The sequence below is a fragment of the Dama dama genome, chromosome 20, assembly GCF_033118175.1.
Source record: "Dama dama isolate Ldn47 chromosome 20, ASM3311817v1, whole genome shotgun sequence".
NCBI lineage: Eukaryota > Metazoa > Chordata > Mammalia > Artiodactyla > Cervidae > Dama > Dama dama.
In genome coordinates this window covers 60,946,784-60,973,659 of record NC_083700.1, presented here as the reverse complement: position 1 = coordinate 60,973,659, position 26,876 = coordinate 60,946,784, and the positions used below count along the sequence as shown (strand labels likewise).

Below are 26,876 nucleotides of genomic sequence, written 5' to 3'. Positions count from 1 at the left end.
TATAATTTGCAACAACACACTTTTCCTTATTACTTACAGGAAAATCATTTCCACAGTGACTCACTGATGCTTCTCCCTCTAATCATCTTTTCTGCAGCATCTAGGCACAGGATGCATAGTGTCCTCTCTTCAGATGCCATCAGACTGACAATGAGTGAGCAACATGAGCAGATAAAGTCACAGAGCCTGTGCGACTGCCTCAGAGACCACAGAGGAGGTGCTGAAGGCATCCTCACAAGTGGACACAAGAGGACTTCCAGATAGCAGAGAAAATTACAAAGCAATTGTGGTTCATCAAGAATACAGGGGTCCGTGGAGGAGGAATTATAAATGAAGAAATTCACTGGCTGTAGACTTCGGATACCTTGCCTCTGAGGTTTTCATTAAGCAAAGCACAACCTATGCGAGTCTTTGAGGTTCCTGTAGAATGAGGAAGAAAATATCTTTCTATTCACTGTTTAATTTACTGATGTTACCTGAACCCTGTCAGGTATTTTAATGTTTTAAGGAAAAAAGGAGTACCTTGGACAGTCTACTGAGATGAAATTTATAGTTGGCAAAATGTAATGTTTTTAAACACTTTAAAGTTACCCTTTGAACACTGTGATGGTTAATTGTGTTAACCTGAGTTGGCCACAGAGTGCCCAGATATTTGGTCAACCATAAATCTGCTTGTGTGACAGCTTTTGAATGAGATTAGCATCTGAATTAGCAGACTGACTGAAGCAGATAGCCCTCCCCAATGTGGTGGGCTTCACCTGATCAATTGAAGGTATTAATAGGATAGAAACACTGACCCTGTCCTTGAGTAACAAACTTCTTCCTGCCTACAGATTTTGAACTAGAACATTGGCTTTTTTCTTACCTTTGAACTCAAAATAAAACATCAGAATTTCCTGGGTCTCAAGTCTCCAGCCTTGTGACTGGAACTACCATATTGGCCCTCACGGGTCTCCAGCTTGCCAACTGCAGATCTTGGGTCTTACCAGCCTCTATAAGGTTCTTACTTTCTAAGAGAGATAGGAGGGTAAAAAAATGCCTGTCAAATAGGTTGATCATTTAAAACTGCCACTGATTTGAAGTGCAGTGGACAACAAAAATTCTTTTTCTAGAGGAGACTACAGGTCCCACATGGGAGAAGATTGACATTGCAGAAAGAGCTAGGTTGGCTAGGACGGCTATTTCTACCATTACAGAGGCCATCTTCTAGAAGTAGTATTTGTCAGAATAACCATCAGATATTCTCCCATGTGTTAGAATGTTTTCAGGAAAATGGAAACTGAACTATAGTAAGATGTTGAATACCCTGATTACCTTTTTCTAATATAGCATGGTATTCTTTTGATTTCGCTTCTGTGTGGGGTGCATCAGTCTTGCAATTTAATATACTATGCGTAATAGTGATAATAACTTTTATATTTCCTCTGAAGGGTTGATGCTTTTAAAAAGTCATTCCACCATTTTTGTCATATGATATTAGCAAAGTATGATCGCTTGCCCTCTCTGTTACAGGAAACTAATTGCTAAAGCTGTTTATATAAATGCAAGGCTCTTTATCAAGCATGCACTTCAGTTGTCATTTGCTTCTGTTGCTGTAGCATGGCCTGCTACTGTCAGCTTCGGTCATAAAGCCTTTGAATAACTGGTAGATAGTAATCACCACCAATCTGGGCTAGATGTTTTAATTGTCTGTTCAGGCCTAGAGAGCTCTGACTTGCTCTCCGTCTGCCAGCATATCTCCTTAGGCATGGGAATATCACTGCTATTGGAATATATAATTTCTCATGCAAAAATATTAGAAGTATACCAGAGGGGCATGAGATAAAGTGATTTCTATTTTAATGGTGATAAAGGACGTGGAACAGAAACAGTGAAGGAATGGTCAAAACAATGGGGTTTCTTGTTTACGGGCAAAATTGTACAGAACTGCTTCACACTGGAGAGTGCTTTTGGAATTGAATGAGGAGACACAAGAGTTAGGAATAGATTCTTAGGCTTGCAAGTAAACATTTCTGGAGAGATTTGTTCATCCATTTGTGCTGTAGAAATTGGAATGTGGCAGAACAGACACTATCAGTTGGTTTCTTCCATAGCTGAATCCCACCTCGTTAGGAGCCTTGGAAATACAACGACATTTTAAATTGGTTGCTAAGTTCTATTCATTGCCAGCACAGGGAACAAAGGTTTGGGCCAAACATGTTCTTGGCTGCAGATGCTGCCATGTGAGAGTTGACGTTTTCCACACCAGATGAAAATTCTCTGTGACCACCTGTGCCATATACCATTACCAGCTCTAGACTCCTTTAGCCACTACAAAAGAACTCTTTACTACCATTGGAATTCAAAAGACTTGAAAGGCCTCCAGGAGGCACTGTAGAGATTCTGCAGTCAGAATTAAATACTTTTTAGTTGAGGAGAACCAGTTTCACACTGGTCTCTGAACTTGGAAATCTTAGCAATTTTCCCCCAGGAGATGTGGTGTTGAAATCAGATTGCTGAAGCTGTGTTACATGAATGAGAGCTTAAAAAAAGATTAAAGAAGTTTAAGGCAAAGTTCAGATATATCTTTACTATCTTCCTCTGCACATTGACACAAAGGATTAAATACAGTTTAACAGAAAAGTGAAAAAATGATTTTAATAGAATATGGTCAGAATTTGGGAACTCAAGATTGTTATCTATATTCCTGAAAGTAGAATATTCTCACATAAAATTGAGAAGTCACTGAAGTTGTCTTCATCTATAATGACATTCAGAAAAATTCTTATTTATTTTGACCTGAGAGAAGGAAAAAAAAATCTCCTCAGAAGCAATATTTTATTCCATCTTTTTCCTGATTCACAATCACTACTGATTTATTGTTAGCATCTATTGGTGGCTGAGGTTGTTAAAGACCCTGAGCTGGCCTTGTAGTATCTTTTATAATAAACACAAATTTTCTATAAAATAAATATTTCTAACTGATACTAGTACAACTGAGTTTAAAAAAAATACTGATGGTAAAACCTTTAATAATTTATATATGTATGATCCAGAATTTAAATGAATTTGCTTTCTTGGTACTTACTTCTTAAAATTAAATTAGCACCAAGATGACACTTTAAGACATTGTACTTTGACGGTACTTGAAAGAGGGAAAAAGGTCTCCCAAGTGCCTAATTTGAAGAGCCCCATGAGATTCTGAGAAATATACTTTTTGAGTACTTCAACTTATAGTGTCTTTTCAGTACTCAATTAGCATAATTTGACACAATTATAGGTATAAACATTTTATAGGCACTTGGTAGCAGGAGTGTCAAAAAAGTGTTGATCTCCATCCACTTATATTGGCAATATTCACTTGGTTCTAGCATGACACTTGAATGAGCATTGAAATATGCTCCCTGCTATTAATAAAATTCAAAGCATATTTCATCTTGACACCATATCACAAATTTGACACTATGGTTCCTCTCAGTGGAATTTTGAGTCATGGAGACATCCCCTTGCTACATCCCCATCTCAACTAGATGGTAATTTGATTCAGACTATTTCAATACATGCCAATATGTATATCTCCCCTGCAAAATGAAGGCATACTCAGAGAGAAAAGGAGGTATAACTGACAGGTCAACATCACTTTTGTGAAGTGGTACCTTAGTGGTTTAAAAAAGTACTTAAATACGACTTACTTTTACCAGTTCTCCTTTTCTCATGCCTTATCAACAGGACTTTCAAGAGTATAAAATTGCATGAAACAAATTGTTTTTAATTGTCTTTAAAATTTCTATTTTAATAAATTGCTTTTTAAAATTTCAATCATGTAAGAGATAATTTAATCAATTATAATGCCTTTCCAAATCAAATAGCATGGGGATTTATTGAAACAGGCAACTTCATATGAGTGTTTGGTTTGATTTTCTGTTTTCTAAATAGTCCAACATTTTTTAAATATGTGTACTTAAAAGCAGTAAGTGATAAATTTAAGAAGTATGGGAGAAAAAAGTTCAATTATTAGGAAAAAGGTGATAAAAATGATGAGATGACATTCTTCCGCTCCATTTTCTCTCATTGTTAATCATTTCAACTTTTCTAGAGTTGAGATAAAGTCCATTTGACTTGAAACTGTTTTACCTGTGATTTATCAGCTCTGGTTAATATATGTGGCTAATAAAAATAAACTGATTCATCTTAATGCTACTGAAAATAGAAAACAAGCTCCATCTCAGTTAATATTGTTTTGGGTCAATGTAATTTAACTAGTCATTTTTATTTTTTAATGGTTGCTTCTGATATTTGCACTTATTTTTAGAAATTAGTTTTTAGGGCTATATTATCTTAAATCTCCTCTATATAACCAAATTTTGCCAGAGCTCAGTGTTTTTTTCTTAATTTTAAATTTATATCACTTGGTTTGAGATTTAGAATGAAAGCATTATCATAGGGGTTGCTTTTATTTAGTTTCTCTAAAAGTAGGAGGGATAAAATGAAATGAATAATATTTCTTCATACCAATAAATATGTATAGTTTTTGAAGTACTTTGATATATTATCTCAGTTGATATCCACAATAACGCAAATAGAGCAATTCTTAGAGTCAGTATTAATAAAAATATTTTTCAATAATTAGAAACTGAAAAAATACCCTTGTAATTCTGACCACATCATTGGATTATATTACACATTTTATATACCTCCTAAGGTCAAAATAATCAGCCCCATTTTGCAGATGAGGAAATAGAGGCTTGTAGTAGTTGGGTAATATGATCAAAGTCCAGACAGGGTGAGTGTCAGAGTTTCAATTTGAACCCAAGTCTCTCTGATTCCAGAGATTAAGATTTAACCCTCTACCCCAACCTGTCATTTTGAGATCAGTTCATCCAACTTGCAGATTTTTTCAAGCCTCTATTTTTTAGAGCAGTTTTATGTTTACAAGAGAAATGAAAGTGCAGAGATTTCCCGGATAGGAGGAAGACTTCCTCTTCCTCCACACATGTATCATCTCTCTCAGGATCAGTATCACTCACCAAATGTTTTATACCAAGGATGAACCCACACTGACACATTATCATCATCCAAAGTCCACAGTTTACCTTAGGACCCACTCTTGGTTTTGTACTTTCTATGGGTTTGGGCAAATATATAATAGCACACATTCATCATTATAACACGAGACAGATTATTTTCACTTTCTAAAACTTGTCTATATTCTGTATCTTCATCCCTCTCCCATTTCCTCTGGAAACCACTGAATTTTTTATTGTCTTCATGGTTTTGCCTTTTCCTGAAGGTAGTATTGTTTGAGTCATATGGTATGTATCCTTTTCAGATTGGTTCATTTTACTTAGTGATATGCATTTCAGTTTTCTGTATATCTTTTTATGGCTTAAGAGCTCATTTCTTTTTAGCACTAAGTAATATTCCACTGTGGTTAGACCACAGTTTATCCCTTTATCTACTGAAGGGCATCTTTGTTGCTTCTAAGTTTTGGCAATTATAAACAAAGCTACTATAAATAGACATGTGCATTTTTGTGTGGACATAAGTTTTTCACTCTTTTGGATAAAAACCAAGGAGCGTGACTGTTGGATTCTAAGAGTATGCTCAGTTTTGTGATAGATTGCTAAACTGTCTTCTAAAATTTCTGTAGCATTTTGCTTTCTCACCAGCAATATATGAGTTCCTATTGCTTCATATCCTCATCAGTATTTGTTGTTGTCAGTATTCTGGATTTTGGCCATTCTAATGGATATGTAACTGTTTCATTTTTTTTAGATAAGGAAGCTGAGTTCCGGGGGGCAAAATGCTTGGGACTCAATTTCTGAGCCATAAATTAGAAAAACTAGAGTTCAGTCACTGGTGTTAGATATCTGATGGTGCTGGATTTCCATGGCTACATTGCTCTCTCAATTGTACAACTCTATACATGGATCACTGCATGGGTGAAGCAGTTACTTAACTCAAACGTGTTTGATAATTAATGGCAACTAGAGGTGATTTCTTACCTGTGCTTGATGAATGAGATATTTCAGAGCTGACAGTACTATAGATTTATTCTCTGGCTCATGGGATTTGAGCTTGCCGTGATCACTCGGCTGTATGGATCAAATCATACTTTCTAAATGCTATTCTCCCTTGATGTGCGATCCCTTTACCTACACTGATCAATGGGCTTCTGGTTATAAAGACAGGATTGGAAATGGTTGCTTTGATTTCTCTTGATGATTTCAAAAGCATTAAAGGATACCACCCCTTTTGTGGGACCCTGGGCTAAGGGTGAGGGATGGTGCACATTATGATAGCCAGCCAAGGCCAGTCTGACCTTTCTTTGCTGCTTCTTGAATGAGATTTTGAAGTAGACAGAGACAAAGCAGGAAGGACAGACTGTAGAACAATATAGCTTTTCACAATGATGACACACTTCAGGAAGATCACAGGGGAGCTGACCCTGAGGGATGAATAGCAACAATGATCTTTTAAGAATGAGAGATGACAAATGCAGAGAATGAAGGAGAGAAGGAAGCAAAACGGGAAGAGATGCCACCATGATCAGTTAATTGAGGTCCTCCTGTATTTAACTAAGATGGAAATTTTCCTGTCTCTGTTTTTTTCTTTTTGCCTTTTTGGAAAAAAAAAGTGCACAACAGTATAAAACTGGCTCTAGGGTATTAGTGAGCCCATTCTCAAGTGGATTAGGATGATTTTTGCCACTAAAAAGTTGGTAAGTGCTTAGTTGCTCAGTTGTGTCCAACTCTTTGCAATTCCATGGACTCTTGTCCGTGGGATTTCCTAGGCAAGAATACTGGAGTGGGTTGCCATTTACTTCTTCAGGGATCTTCGCAATCCAGGGATCGAAACCAGGTCTCCCACACTGTAGGAGGATTCTTTACTGTCTGAGCCAGCAGGGAAGCCCAAAAGTTGGTATATCAATGACTAAAATAGAAGGTGGATAGGAATTCTTTCCCTGGAGAAGGAAATGGCAACCCACTCCAGTATCCTTGCCTGGAGAATCCCATGAACACAGGAGCCTGGCATGGGGATGGCAAAGAGTCGGATATTACTGATTGACTAAAGCAGCAACAGCAGGAATTATTTAGCGTGCTAGTGGTTCTTAGCTGTTGATTGATTTGCTTGATTAGAATTCCTTTCAAAATTCTGATTTAAATAATGGCATTTTTTTTCCAGTGAAAATGAACATTTGCCCATACCCTATTTTTAAGAACATATCATCTTAGATTTATAGGCTCTCTGAAGATTATCTCTGAACTCCTGTCTCCTGCTAAAGAATCCTTGGTTTAGGTAGTCACACTGGACTTCATAAGGAGAGTGGAGAAAGTATGAGAAGATGAGTGAGTTTTAGATAGGTAGAAAGATTTAATGTGAGGAATACAGAGAGTCCTAGATCATGTTGGTGAAATAGAATGGATGACTGAGCTAAGAGGCTTTTTCCTCCAGCTGTCAGCTTCCCCTCTTGCCACTCCCTGGTGAGTCAGTCACCTTGGTTTATATTTGTGCCTTCCCCACCTACTCTTTCCTTTTTTTCCTTATTCACCTCTGAAGATCGAAACTCTGCTAGGAGTAAGTACTCAGACTGGAAATGCCCTGGGAGCCTAATAGCTACTTAGGTCAGTTGTGGCAACAAAATGGTTACAGCAACCCAAGTTTCTGGGGAATGTGTACTCAGAGTTAACTGAGCAGCCCATCTTTTAGGCCAGTGTTTCTCAAACTTTAATGTGCTGTGTCTCCCTGGGGATCCTGGTGAAATGAAGATTCTTGTTCCTGAGGTCTGGGGTGAGTTGGGGTCTACATTTCTAACAAGCTCCCAGGTGATTCTGCTGCTGCAGCTTCATGGGCCACACAATGAACAGTGATGCTATGCTTTTCTTAAGCAGCTAGCAGAATTATCTTCAGCATTGTGGGGGGATTTTTTTTTTTTTTTTGAGCCTGTGTCAAATCTAAGTTTACTCTCTCAGAAAATGCAATATGAACCCATAAAAGAAGATTTTGAGTTAAGAAAGGAAAGAGAGACATTAAATGTTTGAAAAATCTAAATTTTTCAGAAAATTAAAAATCAACTTTTTGATCTAATTAAATGGAAGCTGGTGTATGTATAACTACATCTCCTGTGGCACAGCCTGGGAAATAATAATACAGATACCCGTCCACTCTCCCCATGAATGTCAGTTAGAAATAACCAGAGAAGTCTTCCTCTACTTGCATAATAATACATCCTATGCTGATAGTTGGTTGCATAAGGAAGCTTACCATAATTTATAGTGGAATGAAACCTATTTCATCATATTCACTTTAAGGGCTAAAATACAAAAATGTAGTAATTATCAAATTGTTGAGTTTGATTGGCTTGAATGCACATTTGTTTTCATATTTTAACATAGCTGAGATTAGGATGTAAGGTAAGATGTTATTTCTAATGGAGATTTACGATTGGTATTGCCAGGTAGACGCTGTAGGGAAAGTGTCATTGTGTGTGCAGGCGTGAGCTTAATTTTTATTCTCGCTGGCAAGGCTGGACAATGGTAACTTTTTGACGTGTCAGTCAAAAACCATCGGGACTATTTGAGAAGGGAATCAGAGAGCAGAGTGTGTGTCAGCAGCTGGAAAGAAAAGAACGGGGACAATTTGCACAAGGGCTGCATCACCTGTGTTCATGATAGCATAGGGGTTGATACTGTATAGTGAAAGTGAAAATGTTAGCCTCTCAGTCATGTCCCACTCTTTGCTACCCCATTGGCTGTAGCCTGCCAGGCTCCTCTGTCCAAGGGATTCATCAGGCAAGAATGCTACAGTGGGTTGCCATTTCCTTCTCCAGGGGATCTTGCTGACCCAGGGATTGAACCTGGGTCTCCTGCATTACAGGCAGATTCTTTGCCAGCTGAGCCACCAGAGAAGTTGATTCTGAAATGATACGCAGTTCAGGAAAGTTGAATTATAATGTGCAACAGTGTTTAAGCTACTATTAAAATATATTTCGCTTTTATTTTCCTTTTATCATATGAACAAGAATAAGACATGATAAAAATGAACTTGCAAGTTAAGTATACAATTTATTTATAAAATAAAAGACTATTTTAAGTGTAAAAGAGTAAGTAAGCATTGTGTCCCAGTTTGATTGCCAGAATTTTGTTTGGTTTCCTAGTGGTACATCTTACAACTGAGGGCAAATTGATTTGATGAATTACTGCAACTTAAAAATTACATGTTAGAGTAATAAAGTTATCCCACAGCCTCAGATATGCAACTGATACCACCTTAATGGCAGAGATCGAAGAGGGACTAAAAAGTCTCTTGCTGAAAGTGAAAGAGGAGAGTGAAAAAGCTGGCTTAAAACTTAATATTAAAACAACAAAAATCATTTCATCTGGTCTCATTACGTCATAGCAAATAGGTGGGGAAATAGTGAAAACAGTGACAGACTTTATTTTCTTGAGCTCTAAAATCACTGTAGACAGTGACTGTAGCCATGACATTAAAAGACGCTTTGACACAAATTACATCTCCAAATAAAATTTCAAAATGCAATTTTTACATCTATTCTTCTGTCCATAATTAAAAGTATTTGTGTCCTTTGCTTGATTAATCACTAAGTGTAGTGTACCAAAAAATTCAAGGAAAGCCATTGAAAGTCTGTTTAATGTCTCTTTGCAGAGGAGAAAACAAAATGGCTTATTTTTCTTTGGTGCTGTGATGGTTCCATTTATTTAGAAATTCTATTATTTATAAATATTTCACCAGCCAGACTGCTATTCCTTTGGAAACCCATTACCCTGCTTCTACTATTCCAGATATTAGAAGCCATTGCCTATTTAAATAAAAAGGAATACAAAAGCAAAAGGCAGAAAATATTTAAAGAAGGTAACTTATGACTCTCTGAGTTACTTCTCTTGGAAATATAAACTCTGGAGGATTGAAGATGACTTTTCATGTTGTCCTCACCTCTTACCTTGTCACATTCAAATGACTTTTTTTTTCTGCCACCTGAGGTTCACAGGATATTTGTTATTTGTCATAGTTATCTTTTATATATGAAGCAATGAACAGATTCAAATATGTAATCAAGGCAGAGTTTTCAGTGAATCATATGGTACAGTGCATTGTGGATTTCAGAAGGGAGAAATTGAGGCAACAGGACTAATGGGTTACATTTACAGTAAATCCAATGTGATATCCAAAGGGCCAGATATGGTGGGTGGAAAGTAATGAGACAAAAAGGGGAAAAAAATGAAATGAAGAATTGATGGAAAGGGCTTGTTAATGATCAGATGAGAGTAGCAAAGGGAAGAGTCATTTCTGAGTGATTGACTCAAGGATGATGTGGGGAGTTTAGGAAGGGAAATGGGAATAGGAAGAAGGAGGCATCCAAAAAGAAATGCCCAGCCATGAGAAGAGGAAATCAGGTCAAAGCTTGTGAAGGGCTGAGCTGAAATCCTTGAAAGATCTGGTCTTTTGTATGAATAAACAGAGAACCTAATCTGTGAAAACCCAGTGGCTTTTGAAAAGCACATAGCCTTATGGAACCTCAGTTTCCTCTTCTATGAACTTGATATTGAATGATCATTATGGGCTACCTCCCAAGTGGAAATGGATGTACAAAGTATGAATTTAAGGATGAATGTTGAAGTGAGAGTTAAAGTATAAAAGTATGTATCATATTATTCTTTACTTAATTTCTTTTTTAAAATTTAATTAATTAATTTATATTTGGTTGCACTGGGTATTCATTGCTGTGCACGGGCTTTCTCTAGGTCCAGTGAGTGGGGATTACTCTTCGTTGTGGTGTGTGGGCTTCTCCTTTCCATGGTTTCTCTTGTTTCAGAGCATGAGCTCTAGGGCATGGGCTTCAGTAGTTGCAGCTCACAGGCTCTCGAGCACATGCTCAATAGTTGTGGTGCATGAATTTAGTTGCTCCGTGGCACGTGGAATCTTCCCAGACCAGGGATCTAACCCGGGTGCCCTACACTGGCAGGTGGATTCCCATCCACTGAGCCAACAGGGAAGCCGCCTCTTTTTTTTTTAATTTAAAATTTGTGTTCTAGATGTTTGAAATGTATAATATATTATTGGATAAACCAGACAGCATGTTCAAAAGGCAAAAACCTTATCTGTTTTACTCTACAGTGCTCCCAGATTTGATGCAGGGCATATAGATATAACTGAAGAAATGGACAAACAATAAACCTACAGTCCAACGGCCTAAGGGTTTTACATGACATATATAATAATACAGAAAATAAGATTAACTTCAAAGGAAAACTATACAAGGGGATTTTTTATCTGTACCAGAAATATAAACCAAAGGTGCAAAAATACATGAAACCTTTACAATTTATATGTGTGTGTAAACCCTTCTCAATGACATACAAGATGTTCAGCATGTAAATCTAGATTGCAAGCACAGACTGACATACAAGATGTTCAGCATGTAAATCTAGATTGCAAGCACAGACTCCAATTGTGCTCACCTAATGGCCATTATGTGCACAATTTACTGATTTGCACGCTCAACTAGACAGACTTAAATATTATTTGAATGTCACTTAAATATCCATGATTTGTGAATTTAGAGCTGTTCAAAATAAAGGTTTTTACTTCCCTAGCAGACATATCACTTTATCTTGTAACAAAGTGCCCACAGCTTATAGCTTATTTCTTTTCAAGTTTCTTCTGCCTTTCATTCTATAAAGAAAAATTTGTCAATTTTTTTCTACTAAAAATAAAATTTATTTTATTATGCTGATAATGGGTGTGCTAATTCATATTAAATCACTATATCCGTATTTATTTCACAGGCTACTGAGTTTGAAGTAGCCTTGGAACTCAACCACACTTTAAGTATATGTTTTATTTTTTAATATTTTAATTTATAGCATTGCATCCCTCTGCAGTGGGAAATTTAAAGCTTTAAGGAATAGCTTCATGTTAAAGATTGGATTTGAAAATGAATACCCCTTCTCCAGTTTTAATTATTAGCTATTTATTGGTATCTGATATCTTTTTTGGTTCTGAGGCCACACAGGGCATTGTTGGCAGAAAACTTTGATTGAAGAGGTGTGTGCTGGAATGAACTTATAATTAGTTGTATGATAAATAGAAAAACTCTTGAAATAGGTATAAATTAAAGTGTTTTCTGTAGAGGTATGTATAAGAAGAGCTGTCCTCTCTCTCTTTTTTTTTCTTATCTTTTTTCTGTGCCAGCCTGAAGTATTTCTTTGGAGTTATTTATACTTACCCCAAGTAGATACTGGCAGCATGATGGTCGACAGTCAGTCCTGGATTTTGAAGTTTGGGGTCAAAGTTAATGGTTTTTCCAGTAGCTATGTATTGATGTGAGAGTTGGACCTTAAAGATGGCTGAGTGCTGAAAAATTGATGCCTTCGAATTGTGGTCCTGGAGAAGACTCTTGAGAGTCCCTTGGATTTCAAAAAGATCAAACCAGTCAATTCTAAGGCAAATCAACCCTGAATATTCTTTGGAAGGACTGAGGCTGAAGCTCCAATACTTTGGCCATTTGATGCAAAGAGTTGACTCATTGGAAAAGACCCTGATTTGGGAAAGATTGAAGGCAGAAGAAGAAGGAGGTGGCAGAGGATGATAAGATTAGATAGCATCGCTGACTCAATGGACATGAATCTGAGCAAACTCTGTTAAGTGGAGGACACAGGAGCTTGGCGTGCTGCAGTCCATGGAGCTGCAAAGAGTTAGACATGGCTTAGTGACTGAACAAGCTAGAGTGCATTGGATATTCTTTATAATCCATGTTAGAGCAAAGGTTTTAAGAACTTTTTTTTTTGAAACAACAATCCCCTGATGGGTGTCTAACATTTATGATAAAATATATATGAAGCACTTGGACATAGCAAATCATTTTTAGAGTCATTATTTCTTCCTATATATGTCTGTGCTTCTTCAGAATTTGTATGGCTCAAATGGTAACTTTTTATTCAGAAGCAAACCTATTATGATTCCCTTTTTCATGGCTTTTATTGGGAAAGTCTTAAAAACTTTCAAAAACTCTTAGAAATGAATGTTTTGAAAATACTCATATGTATGCACTCGCAGAAGAACAAGTCCTGGTCCATTCTTACAAGACTATTTATCAGGGGTTTTCTGTGAAATTCATATTTTAAATCTTACAATAATTAGCAAGAAGGGTATTATTATCTTTCCCATTTTATTGATGAGAAAATTAAGACTTAGGGAGGTCAAATATCTTTCTTAGGGTCAGAGAGCTAAAGATTGTACATTCTGGGATATAGAATGTACATCTGGATATATATGTACATCTGGGATATACAAAATCCGGATTTTTTTTTTTTTTTGCATTGCATGAAGTTGCTTTTTTAGGTGCATTAAAGAAAAAACACAACTATTTAATTAAAAAAATGACAACTATATATTCCCAGTTTCTGATAACTCTAGGTAAAGCATATTGATCCAAAATACTATGAAATAGGAATCAAATGAGGCACATGTGAAAACAATTCATCAATATTGAGAATGTAAACATTTACCTGAAGAGGGAAAAACCCACTTTTTCAAAAATTTAACTATTTCCTTTAAATCATGCTGGATTTTTCTTTAGTTTTCTCTTTTCACTTGCTGAAACATTATTAAGTAGAATATCACTCAAATAAATAAATAAGCCTATTTGTTTCCATTAACTTGCCAACATGTGAAAAGGCTAAGAAATTGATTTACTTTCAGGATTCAATTTAGAGGTAATTCTTCCAGATCTAGTGCAGCTTTTGATTTTTCTAGTCTCTAACTATCAAGTCAATAATATCTGTTTTGTTTTTCTGCCCTGGAAATTCCTTCATAGTCAGCTTCAATGACATATACTAGATATATTCCTACTATTTATTTTACCAAAAATATTGTGGATGAAAAGGAAAACAGAAGATATAATGACAAGAAATTGTCCATTTTTATTAGACTGCTCTATCTGGCTTTTACAAAATGGAAAAAATATGGAAGAATCAATAGCAAAATATTTCAATGTAAGTTTGCTTATCCAAAAAGCAATAATCAAAACAATATACATATATACATATTTAACAGAGATATATGTGAAGAGACAAGGGGAGGGAGAGAGAGAGAGGAGAGAAAGCTTAAAATGAAGACCTATGTACCAGAAGCTAGACTTTATTTGTAGATGTGCCTCTACCTTTATTACTGATTTATATGTGGGGCATCATAGTGAAAACTTCCACAGGTGCTTGCAAATGGACTGCTTCAGCAATATAATCTCATATATCTATTTCATTTGATGTGTGAGTCAAAAAAAAAAATCTTATCCATTGGAGTAATTTTTTGCTGCCTTACCACAGATGTTATAAGACTCAGTCAAAAGATGACATCTTTTAAAATTTGAAAACATCAGCCCTGCCAATTTACTCATTACTATTAACAAGACTGAATCATACCAGAATTCAACTCAGCAGCCATTTATTTATTGTTGCTATAAAAAACACGTGGCACTGCAGAAAATGTAAGACTTCTGAACACAAAAATAACAATAACTCACTGGGAACCTATTATATGCCAGGACTTTACCAGCATTGTCCTTCTTAAATATAACAACTCTGCAGTGAAGTCATTTCACAGGCAAAGGATAGGGACGCTTAGAGAATTTAAGCCACATTTTTACGATTATATATTGAGAAAACTCCCGAATGAGGGCTTGAGGGTTTATCTGACAGGCTTAAAAGATTTTACTTCTGCTGCACCTAAGATAAAATTATATATATGTAAAGTTGGATATATAAAAATCATATATTTTTTAAAAACATATCCATATCTTTATCTGAACATAAACATGGCTAAACTTGTCTCTATCAATTTCTGTCTCTTTGTGTCTATATTTTTACCCATCTCTATCTCTTTATCTAGGAATTAATGATATTTTACATATGAAATAACTTAAAAAGTTAGTGTATGTTATGAACAAGTAAAGTACACTCTGAATTGAGTGGAATGTGAAAAATAGTCAAGAAGGAAAATGATAGAGATTACTGTCTGCCATTACCAGGAAAGAAAAAAAATGTTACTTTGGATTTAATTTTATTGGAAAAGTGGAGCCTTCTGGGAATAGGACAGAGAAAGAAAGGAACAGAACATGTATTTATTGAGCACTTACTATGTCCTAAGACTTCCCTGGTGGCTCAAACGGTAAAGCATCTGCCCACAATGCAGGAGACCCAGGTTCAATCCCTGGGTGGGGAAGATCTCCTAGGGAAGGAAATGGCAACCCACTCCAGTATTCTTGACTGGAAAATCCCATGGATGGAGGAGCCTGGTAGGCTACAGTCCATGAGGTCGCAAAGAGTCGGACACAACTGAGTGACTTCACTACTATGTCCTAAGAATTGGGAGAGGAAATTTTTATTACTGCAGGTAATTTTCTTGTCATCCTTACTTTACAGATAAACATAATAATACACCAAAAAGCAAAAGTAACTAACCTACAACCCAGAGTAGGACTTGAAGTATGGGGAATCAAACATACTGTGTTTTCCACATCACCGTGAGATCGATAAAATGATACAATTATGTTAAAGTTGATCTCCCAAAGTAAGATAAACTGGAGGATGAAAATTTAGACTGGGACTGAGGGGAATTTTTGAGAGCTTAATAAAGTAAGTCCAGAGCTGGGAAAAAAAAAAAAAAAAAAGGAGCCTGAACTAAGGATGAGACATTTTGATTAGAGAAAAATATAACATGGTTTTCTTTTCTCTTGAGCATATGTGGTTCCTAAGTCTCTCAAATCCTTATAGTTTTCTAGAAGTTCAAATGTCACCTCCAGTCTTTCATTCATTTGATAAGAGTGTGTTCATCTAAACTATTGTTTGAAAGTACTTACAAGTGCTTAAAGGCTCTCAGATAATTTAAGAATTCAGAAATAAACAGAGGGGGGTATACAAAATTTACTGGTTATGAGATGGGCCAAGCTGATAGATTAGAAGTCAGTGCTATTAGGTTGGATATTTCTCAATATGCTGAATTATGTTTTGGTTGGAGAGACAGAGGTCCTAATATTTTAGAATGAGTTTACATGTATTGATTTGATGGAATTATACTGAGGGTTCTTGAGAGTGCTTCAAAAATGAGATTGCTGAGACGTTTTCAGTGATTTTGCTGTCAAGGAATTCTGGAGACTAGGAATTTGCAAACTAGAGATAAGCAAATATCATTCTAAGTTGTGAAACAGTGAAGAAATATTTTGCAAACTGGAAAATGGCAAGCTTTATTGATCTCTGGGAAGACTGGAATGAACTAGAGAAGGGTGGTTTTACACTTCTTTAAGAGGAAGTGATGGTCATTAGGACCCAGCATGGACTCGCTAAGATCAAAGCATGTGAGAATAATGCGTTTTATTTTTGGAAGGCATTGATTCTCTTGTACAACAGCCCAATGTGGTGACATTTCTCTAGGCATTACATCCATCTAGTTGTGTGATTATTTTGCATCTCCCCTGTCTCCAGATATGCAGTATCTTAGGCCCACTTCTCACTCTTACTTTGTGACTTATTTCTTTTTTTCACTGAGAAAATAGAAGCTGTTACAGGGAACGTCCATGTGCTTCTTCCACCAAAGCTCTCCTTCTGCCTACATCTGGGCTCATACAGTCTTCCTTTCCTCTTCTCCTAGGGGTGAGACTCTCCTATTCCACTGCAAGTCCAGCTCCTTCCCAAGTGCACTGCATTCCATTTCCTTTCGTTTATTCAAGGCAGCACACCAGCAATTAATTGTTCTTTCTTTCTCTGATGATATAAACTTCTTTTCTATAGGATCATACCTGTCAACACACGTATGTGTTACAGTATTTCTCACCTTCGAAAACAAATGAAACCAGAAATCAACCAAATAGAACCTTCTCTTGTCTGTGAATCTACTTCCAATGGTTACTTCATTTATTCCCTTTAGACCAAAATTCCTTGAAAGAGTCGCCTGTGTTTTGTCTCTAATTTGCTTCTTCATGTTTTTTCTTGAACCCACTGCTTGTAGGTTTTGGTAGCCGTACTCCAGTGGAACTGCTCTTGTATTATCGATACTTATATTATCAATACTGTTGCCCAGAGGTTTTGATCTAATTAATCTAGGATAAGAGCTGGGACTTGTTTTTTTTTTAACAAGCTGTCCAAATGATTATGAAGTATTGCCAAGACCAGGAACTAGCCCAGATCTTCCAAGTAAGGATAAAAACCTTAGCGTGCTTACTCCATCATAGTGCTGGTTCCTGAAAGAGCCTGCCTTGGTTACTTAGTCAGCTTCTCTTTTCGGCAGTTCCCTAGATAAAATAGAGTGATTATTTTGTTATTTTTGGTAAGAGTTACTTTGGAGGTCCTTTAAATAGAAAGCTTGCAATGCATTTCAAAAATAGGATTATGATTTACCAAAAAATTAATTCATGAATTTTCTGAAACAAAGCTATTGTATTAGACCAGGTCCATGTTTATTTCTCAGTCTTTTGCAGATGCTTGTATACCATACGCTAATATTCAAAAGAATATAGTACATAAGCAAGTCATTATAATAACTTTATTTTGTCTTGTGCAAAGCATCTTCTCTCAAGCAATTTAAAGTGTTTTATATCTTTGTAGGACAATACTTGACATGTATTTTTGAATTGAAATATTTGCCTAGACTACTAAAAATTCATAGATGCCCTTAAGCTGAGGGTTCTTTTGCTTGTGTGCACAAAAACCTTTGTGGAGTTAAGTGTTATGTATTGAAAATGTAATAGTGGGCGAATTTTCTATCTATCAATCTCTGGATCTGTCATCTATTTCTACAGTGCTTATCACCTTATCATCTAGCTGCTACATATTTTCTCAAGATATATGGTTTGTAAATACTTTTCTCCATATTTATGACACATAATGATTTTTGATATTTATTTGTTCCTGTTTCTCTTTTGAGAAAGATCAAGATAACATCAGTGCACAGTAATGGAAGGAATGAGCGAAATAGTTGACTTTTCAACATTCCATAAAAAACTTTGAAGATCAAATCAGCAGTTGTATAATCTGAGAAGTCCTGCAGGCAGTCACAGTAGTGAGAAGAGCCTGGAACTCTTGCTAGACTGGACTTCCAGTTCCAAGTTGGCCACTAATTAGCCATGTGACCTTGCATCAATCTCTCCCCTGTTCCAGGCTTCAGTTTCTTCAACTCTAAAAGGAGTTTAATGTTTAGATTACTCCCAAATGCTTAGGATTGTCTACAGCTTTTTATAGCTGTACCCAGGAAAATAGTAATCTATTCTTTAATAAGGATTTTATTGTTTAATAAAAGAATGGGACTAATGCTATATTAGCTGTGAATAAAGCCTGTTTTAGTGACTGCTAAAATAAATTAATTTGGTAATTTTTCTTTTTGAAAAGTGTCAGCAAAATTAGATCTGTCTTTGAGCACAAATATAAGAGTCAAAAGAATAGTAAATGCAATTTCAATTTCATTCATCTCCTTTCAGTGACTAGAGACAAACTTGGAATGCTTCCAAAAGACTGAAGTAAACAGAGAAGAAATTTTGGAAGATTGAATCAGAGCCAGAATAAACTAGGATTTCTGTGTAGGACAGATATTGTAAAGGGATACAAAAATGGTTCAGGGAGATACATTTTAATCTGTCACAAAGCCAAATATTTTAATTAAAATTTTTAAAATTAGGGAATTAATTTGTACCAATATTAATGTGTGTGAGACATTATTACTAAGTATATACAGAAAGGGCACTTGACTAATGACACTTTTTTTTTTACCAACAGTATCAATACCTGTTGTCACTTAAGTGGACAAAAAATCAAATTAACTTTATATAACTATTAAAATAGTAATATAGAGTTCATACTTTAAAAAATTATAGTTGTTCTGGCTTTGTTCTTCAGAAAAAGTGAAGTAGAAACAAGCCCACTTTTTAGCTTAACTTTAGAAAATATCATATAAGTGGTATCAAAGACATTCAAAACAATTAAAATGCAAAAATGATCTATAGGACCAAAATGTTATTAATCTAGGTTTTGATGTCTGATATTTAATTGCCACAACCAGCAAAAGCAAAAATATGTTGGTGAGATTAGCCATACCTTGGCAGAGTTCTGAAAGAGCCATCCTCTACTCCTTCAATGAAAAGTGATCCTAATTATTCAGGATGCCTTTTAACTTATTTCTGGTCAGATTTGTTTAGAGTCATTTCATGTTCATAACAACACATTTTCTACTCTGTAAATTCTGGTCAACTGATACAAAGAATTGTGTCATTGTTTTTGTTCAATTGTTAAGTTGTGACTCTTTGTGACCCAATGGACTGCAGCATGCCAGGCTTCCCTGTACTTCACTTTCTTCCAGGGTTTGCTCAAGTTCCTGTCTATTGAGTCTGTGATGCTATCTAACCATCTCATCCTCTGCCACCCCCTTCTCCTTTGGCCTTCAATCTTTCCCAGCATTGAAATCTTTTCCAGTGAGTCGGCTCTTCCCATCAGATGGCCAAAATATTGGAGTTTCAGCTTCAACATCAGATCTTCAATGAATATTCAGAATTGATCCCTTTAAAATTGACAGGTTTGATCTCCTTGCAATCTAAGGGACTTTCAAGAGTCTTCTCCAGCACCACAATTTGAAAGGATAAATTCTTTGGTGCTCAGCCTTCTTTATGGTCCAACTCTCACATCCGTACATGACTATGGAGAAACCATTGACTATACGAACCATTGTCAGCAAACATGTCTCTGCTTTTTATATGCTGCCTAGGCTTATCATAGCTTTCCTTCCAAAAGCAAGTGTCTTTTAATTTCATGGCTGCAGTCACCTTCTGCAGTTTTTTTGGAGTCCAAGAAAACAAACTTTGTCACTGCTTCTAATTTTTCCCCTTCTATTTCCCATGAAATGATGGGACCTGGTGCCATGATTTTACTTTTTTGAATGTGCAGTTTCAAGCCAGCTTTTTCACTCACCTCTTTCACATTTATCAAGAGGCTCTTTAGTTCCTCTTCACTTTCTGCCATTAGAGTGGCATCATCTGCGTATCTGAGGTTGTTGGTATTTCTCCTGGCATTCTTGATTCCAGTTTGTGAGTCATCCAGCCTTGCATTTTACATGATGCACTTTGTACATACAGCCTCGACATATTCTTTTCCCAATTTTGAACCAGACCACTGTTTCATGTCCAGTTCTAACTTTTGCTTCTTGACCTGCATACAGATTTCTCAGGAGACAGGTCTGGTATTCTCATCTCCTTAAGAATTTTCCACAGTTTGTTGTGATTCACACAGTCAATGGCTTTAGAATAGTCAATGAAGCAGAAATAGATGTTGTTCTGAAATTCCCTTGCTTTCTTCATGATTCAGTGGATGTTGTCAATTTGATCTCTGGTGCCTCTGCATTTACTAAACCCAGCTTGTACATCTGAAAGTTATTGTTTCATGAAGTTTACCTTGAAGGGTTTTGAGCATAGCTTTACTAGCATGTGAAATGAGCACAATCATAGCATATTTTGAAAGAATTGCTTGCATGCTAAGTCACTTCAGTTATGTCCAACCCCTTTTGACCCCATGGACTGTAGCCTGCCAGGGTCCTCTCTCCATAGGATTCTCCAGGCAAGAATAACGTAGTGGTTTGCCATGCCTTCCTCTGGGGGATTTTTCTGACCCAGGGATCAAACCTGTGTCTCTTATATCTCCTGCACTGGCTGGTGGGTTCTTGACCACTAGGGTCACCTGGGAAGCCCTTGAAAGAATAGAGTTGTTACCAATTGTAGAGAATTATAGATGGGGAGAATATTACACTTGAATGAGAGCTCATTCAAGTTAGGTTAGCCTGTAACTTAATTTAATAAAAATTAAAAGTGTTTTTCTCTTGATTTTCAAGAAAATGATAGAAAATCTTTAATAAACAAGATCCTAAGCAACAACATAAAGCATCTTTTGTTTTAATGCCTTGGCATGTTATTATATTCTGGAGGAAGTCTAGTACCATTTAATAGCACAGAATGATTTTAATTGTGTAGTTATTAAAAAGTAACAGAGCTATTTTCAAATATGTCTACTATTCACCTAACTAGAGACACATTAATGAGATAAATTGAAGTGGATGAAAATTATTTTAAGGCATTAAAATTTTCATTTTTAAGTTATTTTATGTTTTAAGGTCTTAGCTAGATTTTATAGTTATTTATAATAATTTTGATAACATAGGTCACCAAACAGTAACCTTTAGCGGAATGTAACCTATTTTATAGAAGCAAATGTAAATCTCATTCATTTATTCAATAAATATTTTTAAATAATTATTTATTTTTTAATTGAAAGATAATTGCTTTATAGCATTTTGTTTTCTGTCAAACATCAACAAGAATCAGCCATAGGTATACATATATCTCCTCCCTCTTGAACTTCCCTCTCAATTCCCTATTCAATAAATATTTACTGAATGTCTACTATGATGAGATGTTTTGTTAGATGATGAGTATTTTTCTATTCTTTCTAGTCTTACCTTTAATAAATATGAAACTTGTATTTTACACTTCATTACTTTCCATTAAGTGTATTTTTGGTTTTAGATTAGCATAAAAATTGAATACTTTAGGAGACTTTTTTCAAGATATATTTTCATTTGTTTTAAATGTGTTTTGAACAATGTATTGAATCATCAGTTTTTCTTGGGCTTCTCTAGAATTCTTTTACACTCACATGTCCCACTGACTTCGTAAGCAACACTGCTCATATGGAAATAGGAATGAAGGGCTCTGCTAGGGTCACCTGGAAGCTTGCTTAGTCCCTAATTCCTTCTTCCATTAGAACATCAGGATTCAGAATCCTGTTCCTTTAAGTGTATCCATTAGCAACTGACGGGACTTCCCAGGTGGTACACTGGTAAAGAATCCACCTGCCAATGCAGGAGACGCCTGTATGATTCCTGGGTCAGAAACATCTCTTGGAGAAGAAAATGACAACCCACTCTAGTATTCTTGCCTAGAAAAATTCCACAGACAGGGGAGCCTGGTGTGCTACAGCCCATGGAGTTGCAAAGAGTCCCACACGACTGAGCAACTGATCATTAGCAACTAAAAAAGAACTAAAATGGGAGTAAAAAAAAAGTACTTGGAGCAAAACAATGATATATATATACACATGAATTTATTGTTTCATATATGTAATACCTGTAAATTGGCACTGCTGTTTCCTAATTGTGCAGCTAGAAATCAGGGACTAAACGAAGCACAGCATTATCAAGCTGAGCAGGACTGTGTCAAATTTAAGCCAATATTTGGACTCTTTCCATGGTAAGATTGTACAGTTAAAAGTGCTTAACATCATGACAACATTAAAATTTGTAGTAATGCAGACCTGAATTTGAATCCTGGCTTTACCACTTTTACTTACTTTGTGTAAACTACAGAAAATATTGGTAAAATGGATATGATAATTTCTATCCATACAATTATTGATAGTATATTAAAAACAAGTGTTTATTATAGTCCTTAATCTGTGGTTTTAAAATTTATTGATTAAATTATATCTTTGCTGATATGTATTTGTGTCATTATCACATTTTTTAAGGAGCATTTTATACACCAGGGTCTCCACCGTGTGCTCTGGAAAAGGAAATGGCAACCCACTCCAGTATTCTTGTCTGGAAAATCCCTTGAACAGAGGAGCCTTGCAGGCTACAGTCCATGGGGTCACAAAGAGTCAGATATGACTGAGTGACTTCACTTTCTTCTTTCTTTCTACCATGTGTCAATGGTATTAGGTGAAGCACTGTTTTGTGTGGTGGGGAGGAGATAGAGTGGTGATTATGACTGTAAGTGTATACATGAATCATACTGGGTTTTGTCTGGTGGCTCAGTGGTAAAAAATCTGCCTGCCAGTGTAGGATATGTGGGTTCCTTCCCTGGGTCAGGAAGATCCCCTGGAAAAGGGAATGGCTACCCACTCCAGTATCCTTGCCTGGAGAATTCCATGGACAGAGGAGCCTAGCGGGCTACAGTCCATGGGACTGCAGAAGAATCAGACATGACTTCCAGAGCAAACAGCAACAGTGGCAAGGAGAGCATTTTCAGTTTTATTTTTTTAAATGCTTTTCTTGCTAAAGCCATTCAAATCTTTGTTTTACAAAGAAGAACTAAAAAGCCTCTTGATGAAAGTGAAAGAGGTGAGCGAAAAAGTTGGCTTAAAGCTTAACATTCAGAAACTAAGATCATGGCATCTGGTTCCATCACTTCATGGGAAATAGATGAGGAGACAGTGGAAACAGTGTCAGACTTTATTTTTTTGGGCTCTAAAATCACTGCAGATGGTGATTGCAGCCATGAAATTAAAAGACGCTTACTCCTTGGAAGGAAAGTTATCACCAACCTAGATAGCATATTAAAAAGCAGAGACATTACTTTACCAACAAAGGTCCATCTAGTCAAGGCTATGGTTTTTCCAGTGGTCATGTATGGATGTGAGAGTTGGACTGTGAGGAAAGCTGAGAACCAAAAAATTGATGCTTTTGAACTATGGTGTTGGAGAAGATTCTTGAGAGTCCCTTGGACTGCAAGGAGATCCAACCAGTCCATCCTAAAGGAGATCAGTCCTGGGTGTTCATTGGAAGGACTGATGCTGAAGCTGAAACTCCAGTACTTTGGCCACCTCATACGAAGAGGTGACTCATTGGAAAAGACCCTGATGCTGGGAGGGATTGGGGGCAGGAGGAGAAGGGGATGACAGAGGATGAGATGGTTGGGTGGCGTCACCGACTCGATGGACATGGGTTTGAGTAAACTCCGGGAGTTGGTGATGGACATGGAGGCCTGGCGTGCTGCGATTCATGGGATTGCAAAGAGTCAGACGTGACTGAGCGACTGAAATGAACTGAACTGAACTGAACTGATGATATGTATGAAGACAAGATGGTAAAGAAATTAAAAGCAGAGCTCTGAAATTAGAATGCCTCAATTTCTGTCCTGGCTTTATCACTAACTGTATAACTTCAGGCTATTTATTTTTCTCTGTCTCCCTTTCCTCAAGGATAAAAGGAGATAATAGTATTTTTGTTCCTTAGGATTGTTTTAAGACCTAAATGTTGAAATATACATAGAGTTCTACGAGCAGCTTCTGGCTTGTTGTGGGCACTCAGTAAATCTTGACTATTATTAGCATTATATATCATGTACTATTTAAACATAGTTAAAGATTATTTTGTTTTAGTTTTGTGTGTGTGTATGTGTTTGTTAGGGCTTACAACTATGAAGTGCTATATTAGGCAAAATAATATCAGCATTCTGTATTCCAGACATTTGTCTTTACCAGAATTAATAATATATCCTATAACTTTCTATGTTCAATAATTTTACATTTAGTCTTAGGGATAATAGTGTCAGGTATAAAAGGCACAATTAGAAACACTATAGGAGTTGAGTTGCTTAGAATGTTGCAATGCAAATATTCTTTCCTCACAGCCTTGAAAATGCACTATGAGAAAGAATGAGGGTATCTTATTTCATTTCCTGGTGGGAATCTATCCACATCAAATACACTACATAACTCTGCATTTGAATAGCCTCTGCTGAGACTCCCTGCCTCATCATACAGGCCTTCTAGAGAAAGAAATTGATGGGTATTGATTTATTTTTAAAGGATTCAATACATTATAAGTCTAAGTTACAAGTAGAAGTGTATCCTGAGACTCATAGAGATACTTTGGAATATATTTAGTTTTAAAATACTGGTATTAAGACACACTTGAAGCTGTTCACAAATCCTTGTGAAGTGAAATTTCTCTTATATCCAACAAATGTTTTTAAATCACACATATTCAATTTATTCCAGGATTATAAAATTAACTTGTTCATTCATTCACTGAAAAATCATTTATTAGGTACTTATGATGTAGTAGGGGCTTCCCTGTCGGCTCAGTGGTAAACAATCCACCTGCTAATGCAGGAGATGAAGATTTGGTCCCTGGGTCAGGTAGTCTAATGCCCTCTTCAAGGCAGGTGGAAACTGGATGCTGGTTGAGACTGGGGGAAGGGGAGGTGTCAGGGGAGCCTGGCTCAGAAGTCAGGGCTCTAATGTTCCTTACCCCTGGACCAGTGTGCAATAGAGCGCAAATGTTGATTAAAGAGACCATACTTTGGAGAGAATGAAAAACTGAAAGCCAGCGCACTGATGTCAAAGGAGGCGACCAGGTAGTGTTCAGGGTGAAGGCAGGAACTAAAGGAAAGCAGGGATTCAGGATGAGAGCAGACTCTCAAAGCTGCAACCCATGCATGATGTGAAGCTGAGAGGAATTTCCCGAGCAGCCAGAACATAGCTGCAGCAGATTTTTATAGGGCACTTGCAGCCTCCTGAATTGGTGGGGAGGGAGCTGTTAAGGGCACTGATCTGGCTCAGGTGGAGGGGCTTGAACTAAACTGAGGAGTTTGAACTGCATCCTGAAAGCTTTGGGGAGTCATCATGGGGGTTTAAACAGGGCAATGGCATGATCAGATTTGTGTTTTAGAAAGAACTTGTTGGCTGTTGTGTATGAAGGGATTGGAAGTTTGTGAGCCTGAAGGCATGGAGATCAGCTAAGAGTGTTTCTGTGGATGAGAGATAATGGCAGGTGGTCTAAGGTATGGCAGTGGAAATGGACCAGGGGGATATTGTGGGAGACCTGGAAGGTGGAAAGGAGACTGATTAAAAGGAAGAGAAGAAAAGGTAGAGCAGAGTCTCGGAATCACTTAATATTTCCGAACTGGGTTCCTGAGCTACATTTGGGTCCCTCTTAGTTTCTGCAGGCAGGGAGCCCCAGAAGAGTTACAAAACTGATTTCAAGGGTAGAGGTATAAAGGCTGAGGGTCTTGCTGAAAAGCTAGATGGGAGCAATCTAACAGGGGTGGTGCCTTGAGGTCTGAAAAAAAAAAAGATCTGGTTTAGGGGTAATGATTTGGAGTTCATTAAGATTGAGATGATAATTGAAATGGATGGATTTGAATGAAGGGTGTAAAGTGAAAAAAGGACAGAGCCCTGGTAGATATTAACATTGAGGAGATATTGGAGGAAAGGGATTTATGAAATTGAGAAATAATGGCCAGAAAGGGAGAAGGGAAAAGAAGAAACAGTGGCGAAAGGTAAGCTATGGGAGGAAAAAAGGTCAAGACCAAGAAGAGTTGCAGGAGAGTCAGTGTGATGAGTCATTCTACCATGAGTATAAAGCAACTGCTTTACATGTAGGGCACATAGAACATCTACGTGCTTTGCCATCTTCTAGCTTTGCCAGATACTTCACATGTAATAGGTCATTTAAGCCTCCTAACAAACCTGTGGGTTAGATGCTATTATTATCCTCATGTTACAAGATGAGGCTACTGAGGCACAGAGAGGTTATGGCCTCTGCCCCACCTTATAAAACAAAACAAATATTCGAATCACACAATTTGACTCCCGAGTTTGGACACAGAACAAGCAACTCTGTCAGTGCTGAAGAATGAAAAATCCCCAAACTAAAGCAAAATTGCAGTAAGCTGAGGAAGAATGGGGAAAATTAGGAAGCAGAAACAATGAGTGAATAGTTCCCTCAAGAAATTTTCAAAAAGTGAACTGGAGAGGATCTGGGTAGAGGGGAGGTGGGGCTAAAAGTAGATTTATTTACCTATAATATTTATTTATTTATAATATTTATCTATTTATATATTTGGCTGCACTGAGTCATTGATTACATGTGGGATCTTCGATCTTTGTTGCAGCAGGAGGGTTCTTCAGTTGTAGCATGTGGGATCTAGTTCCCTAAACAGGGACTAAACCCAGACCACCTTCATGGGGAGCATGGAGTATTAGCCACTGTACCACCAGGAAGTCCCAGAGATTTATTTTTTTAATTGGAAATATTTGAGGTTGTTTATGCATGGAGTTAATAGT

General features: G+C 36.8%; 1 non-coding gene across 1 annotated transcript; it reads left to right on the top strand.

Annotated features, from left to right (window-relative positions):
• Window positions 1–15,147: 15,147 nt before the first annotated feature.
• On the top strand, window positions 15,148–15,219 carry TRNAC-ACA (transfer RNA cysteine (anticodon ACA)). Its single transcript has one exon. It is a non-coding gene; the product is annotated as a tRNA-Cys (tRNA).
• Window positions 15,220–26,876: the final 11,657 nt, after the last annotated feature.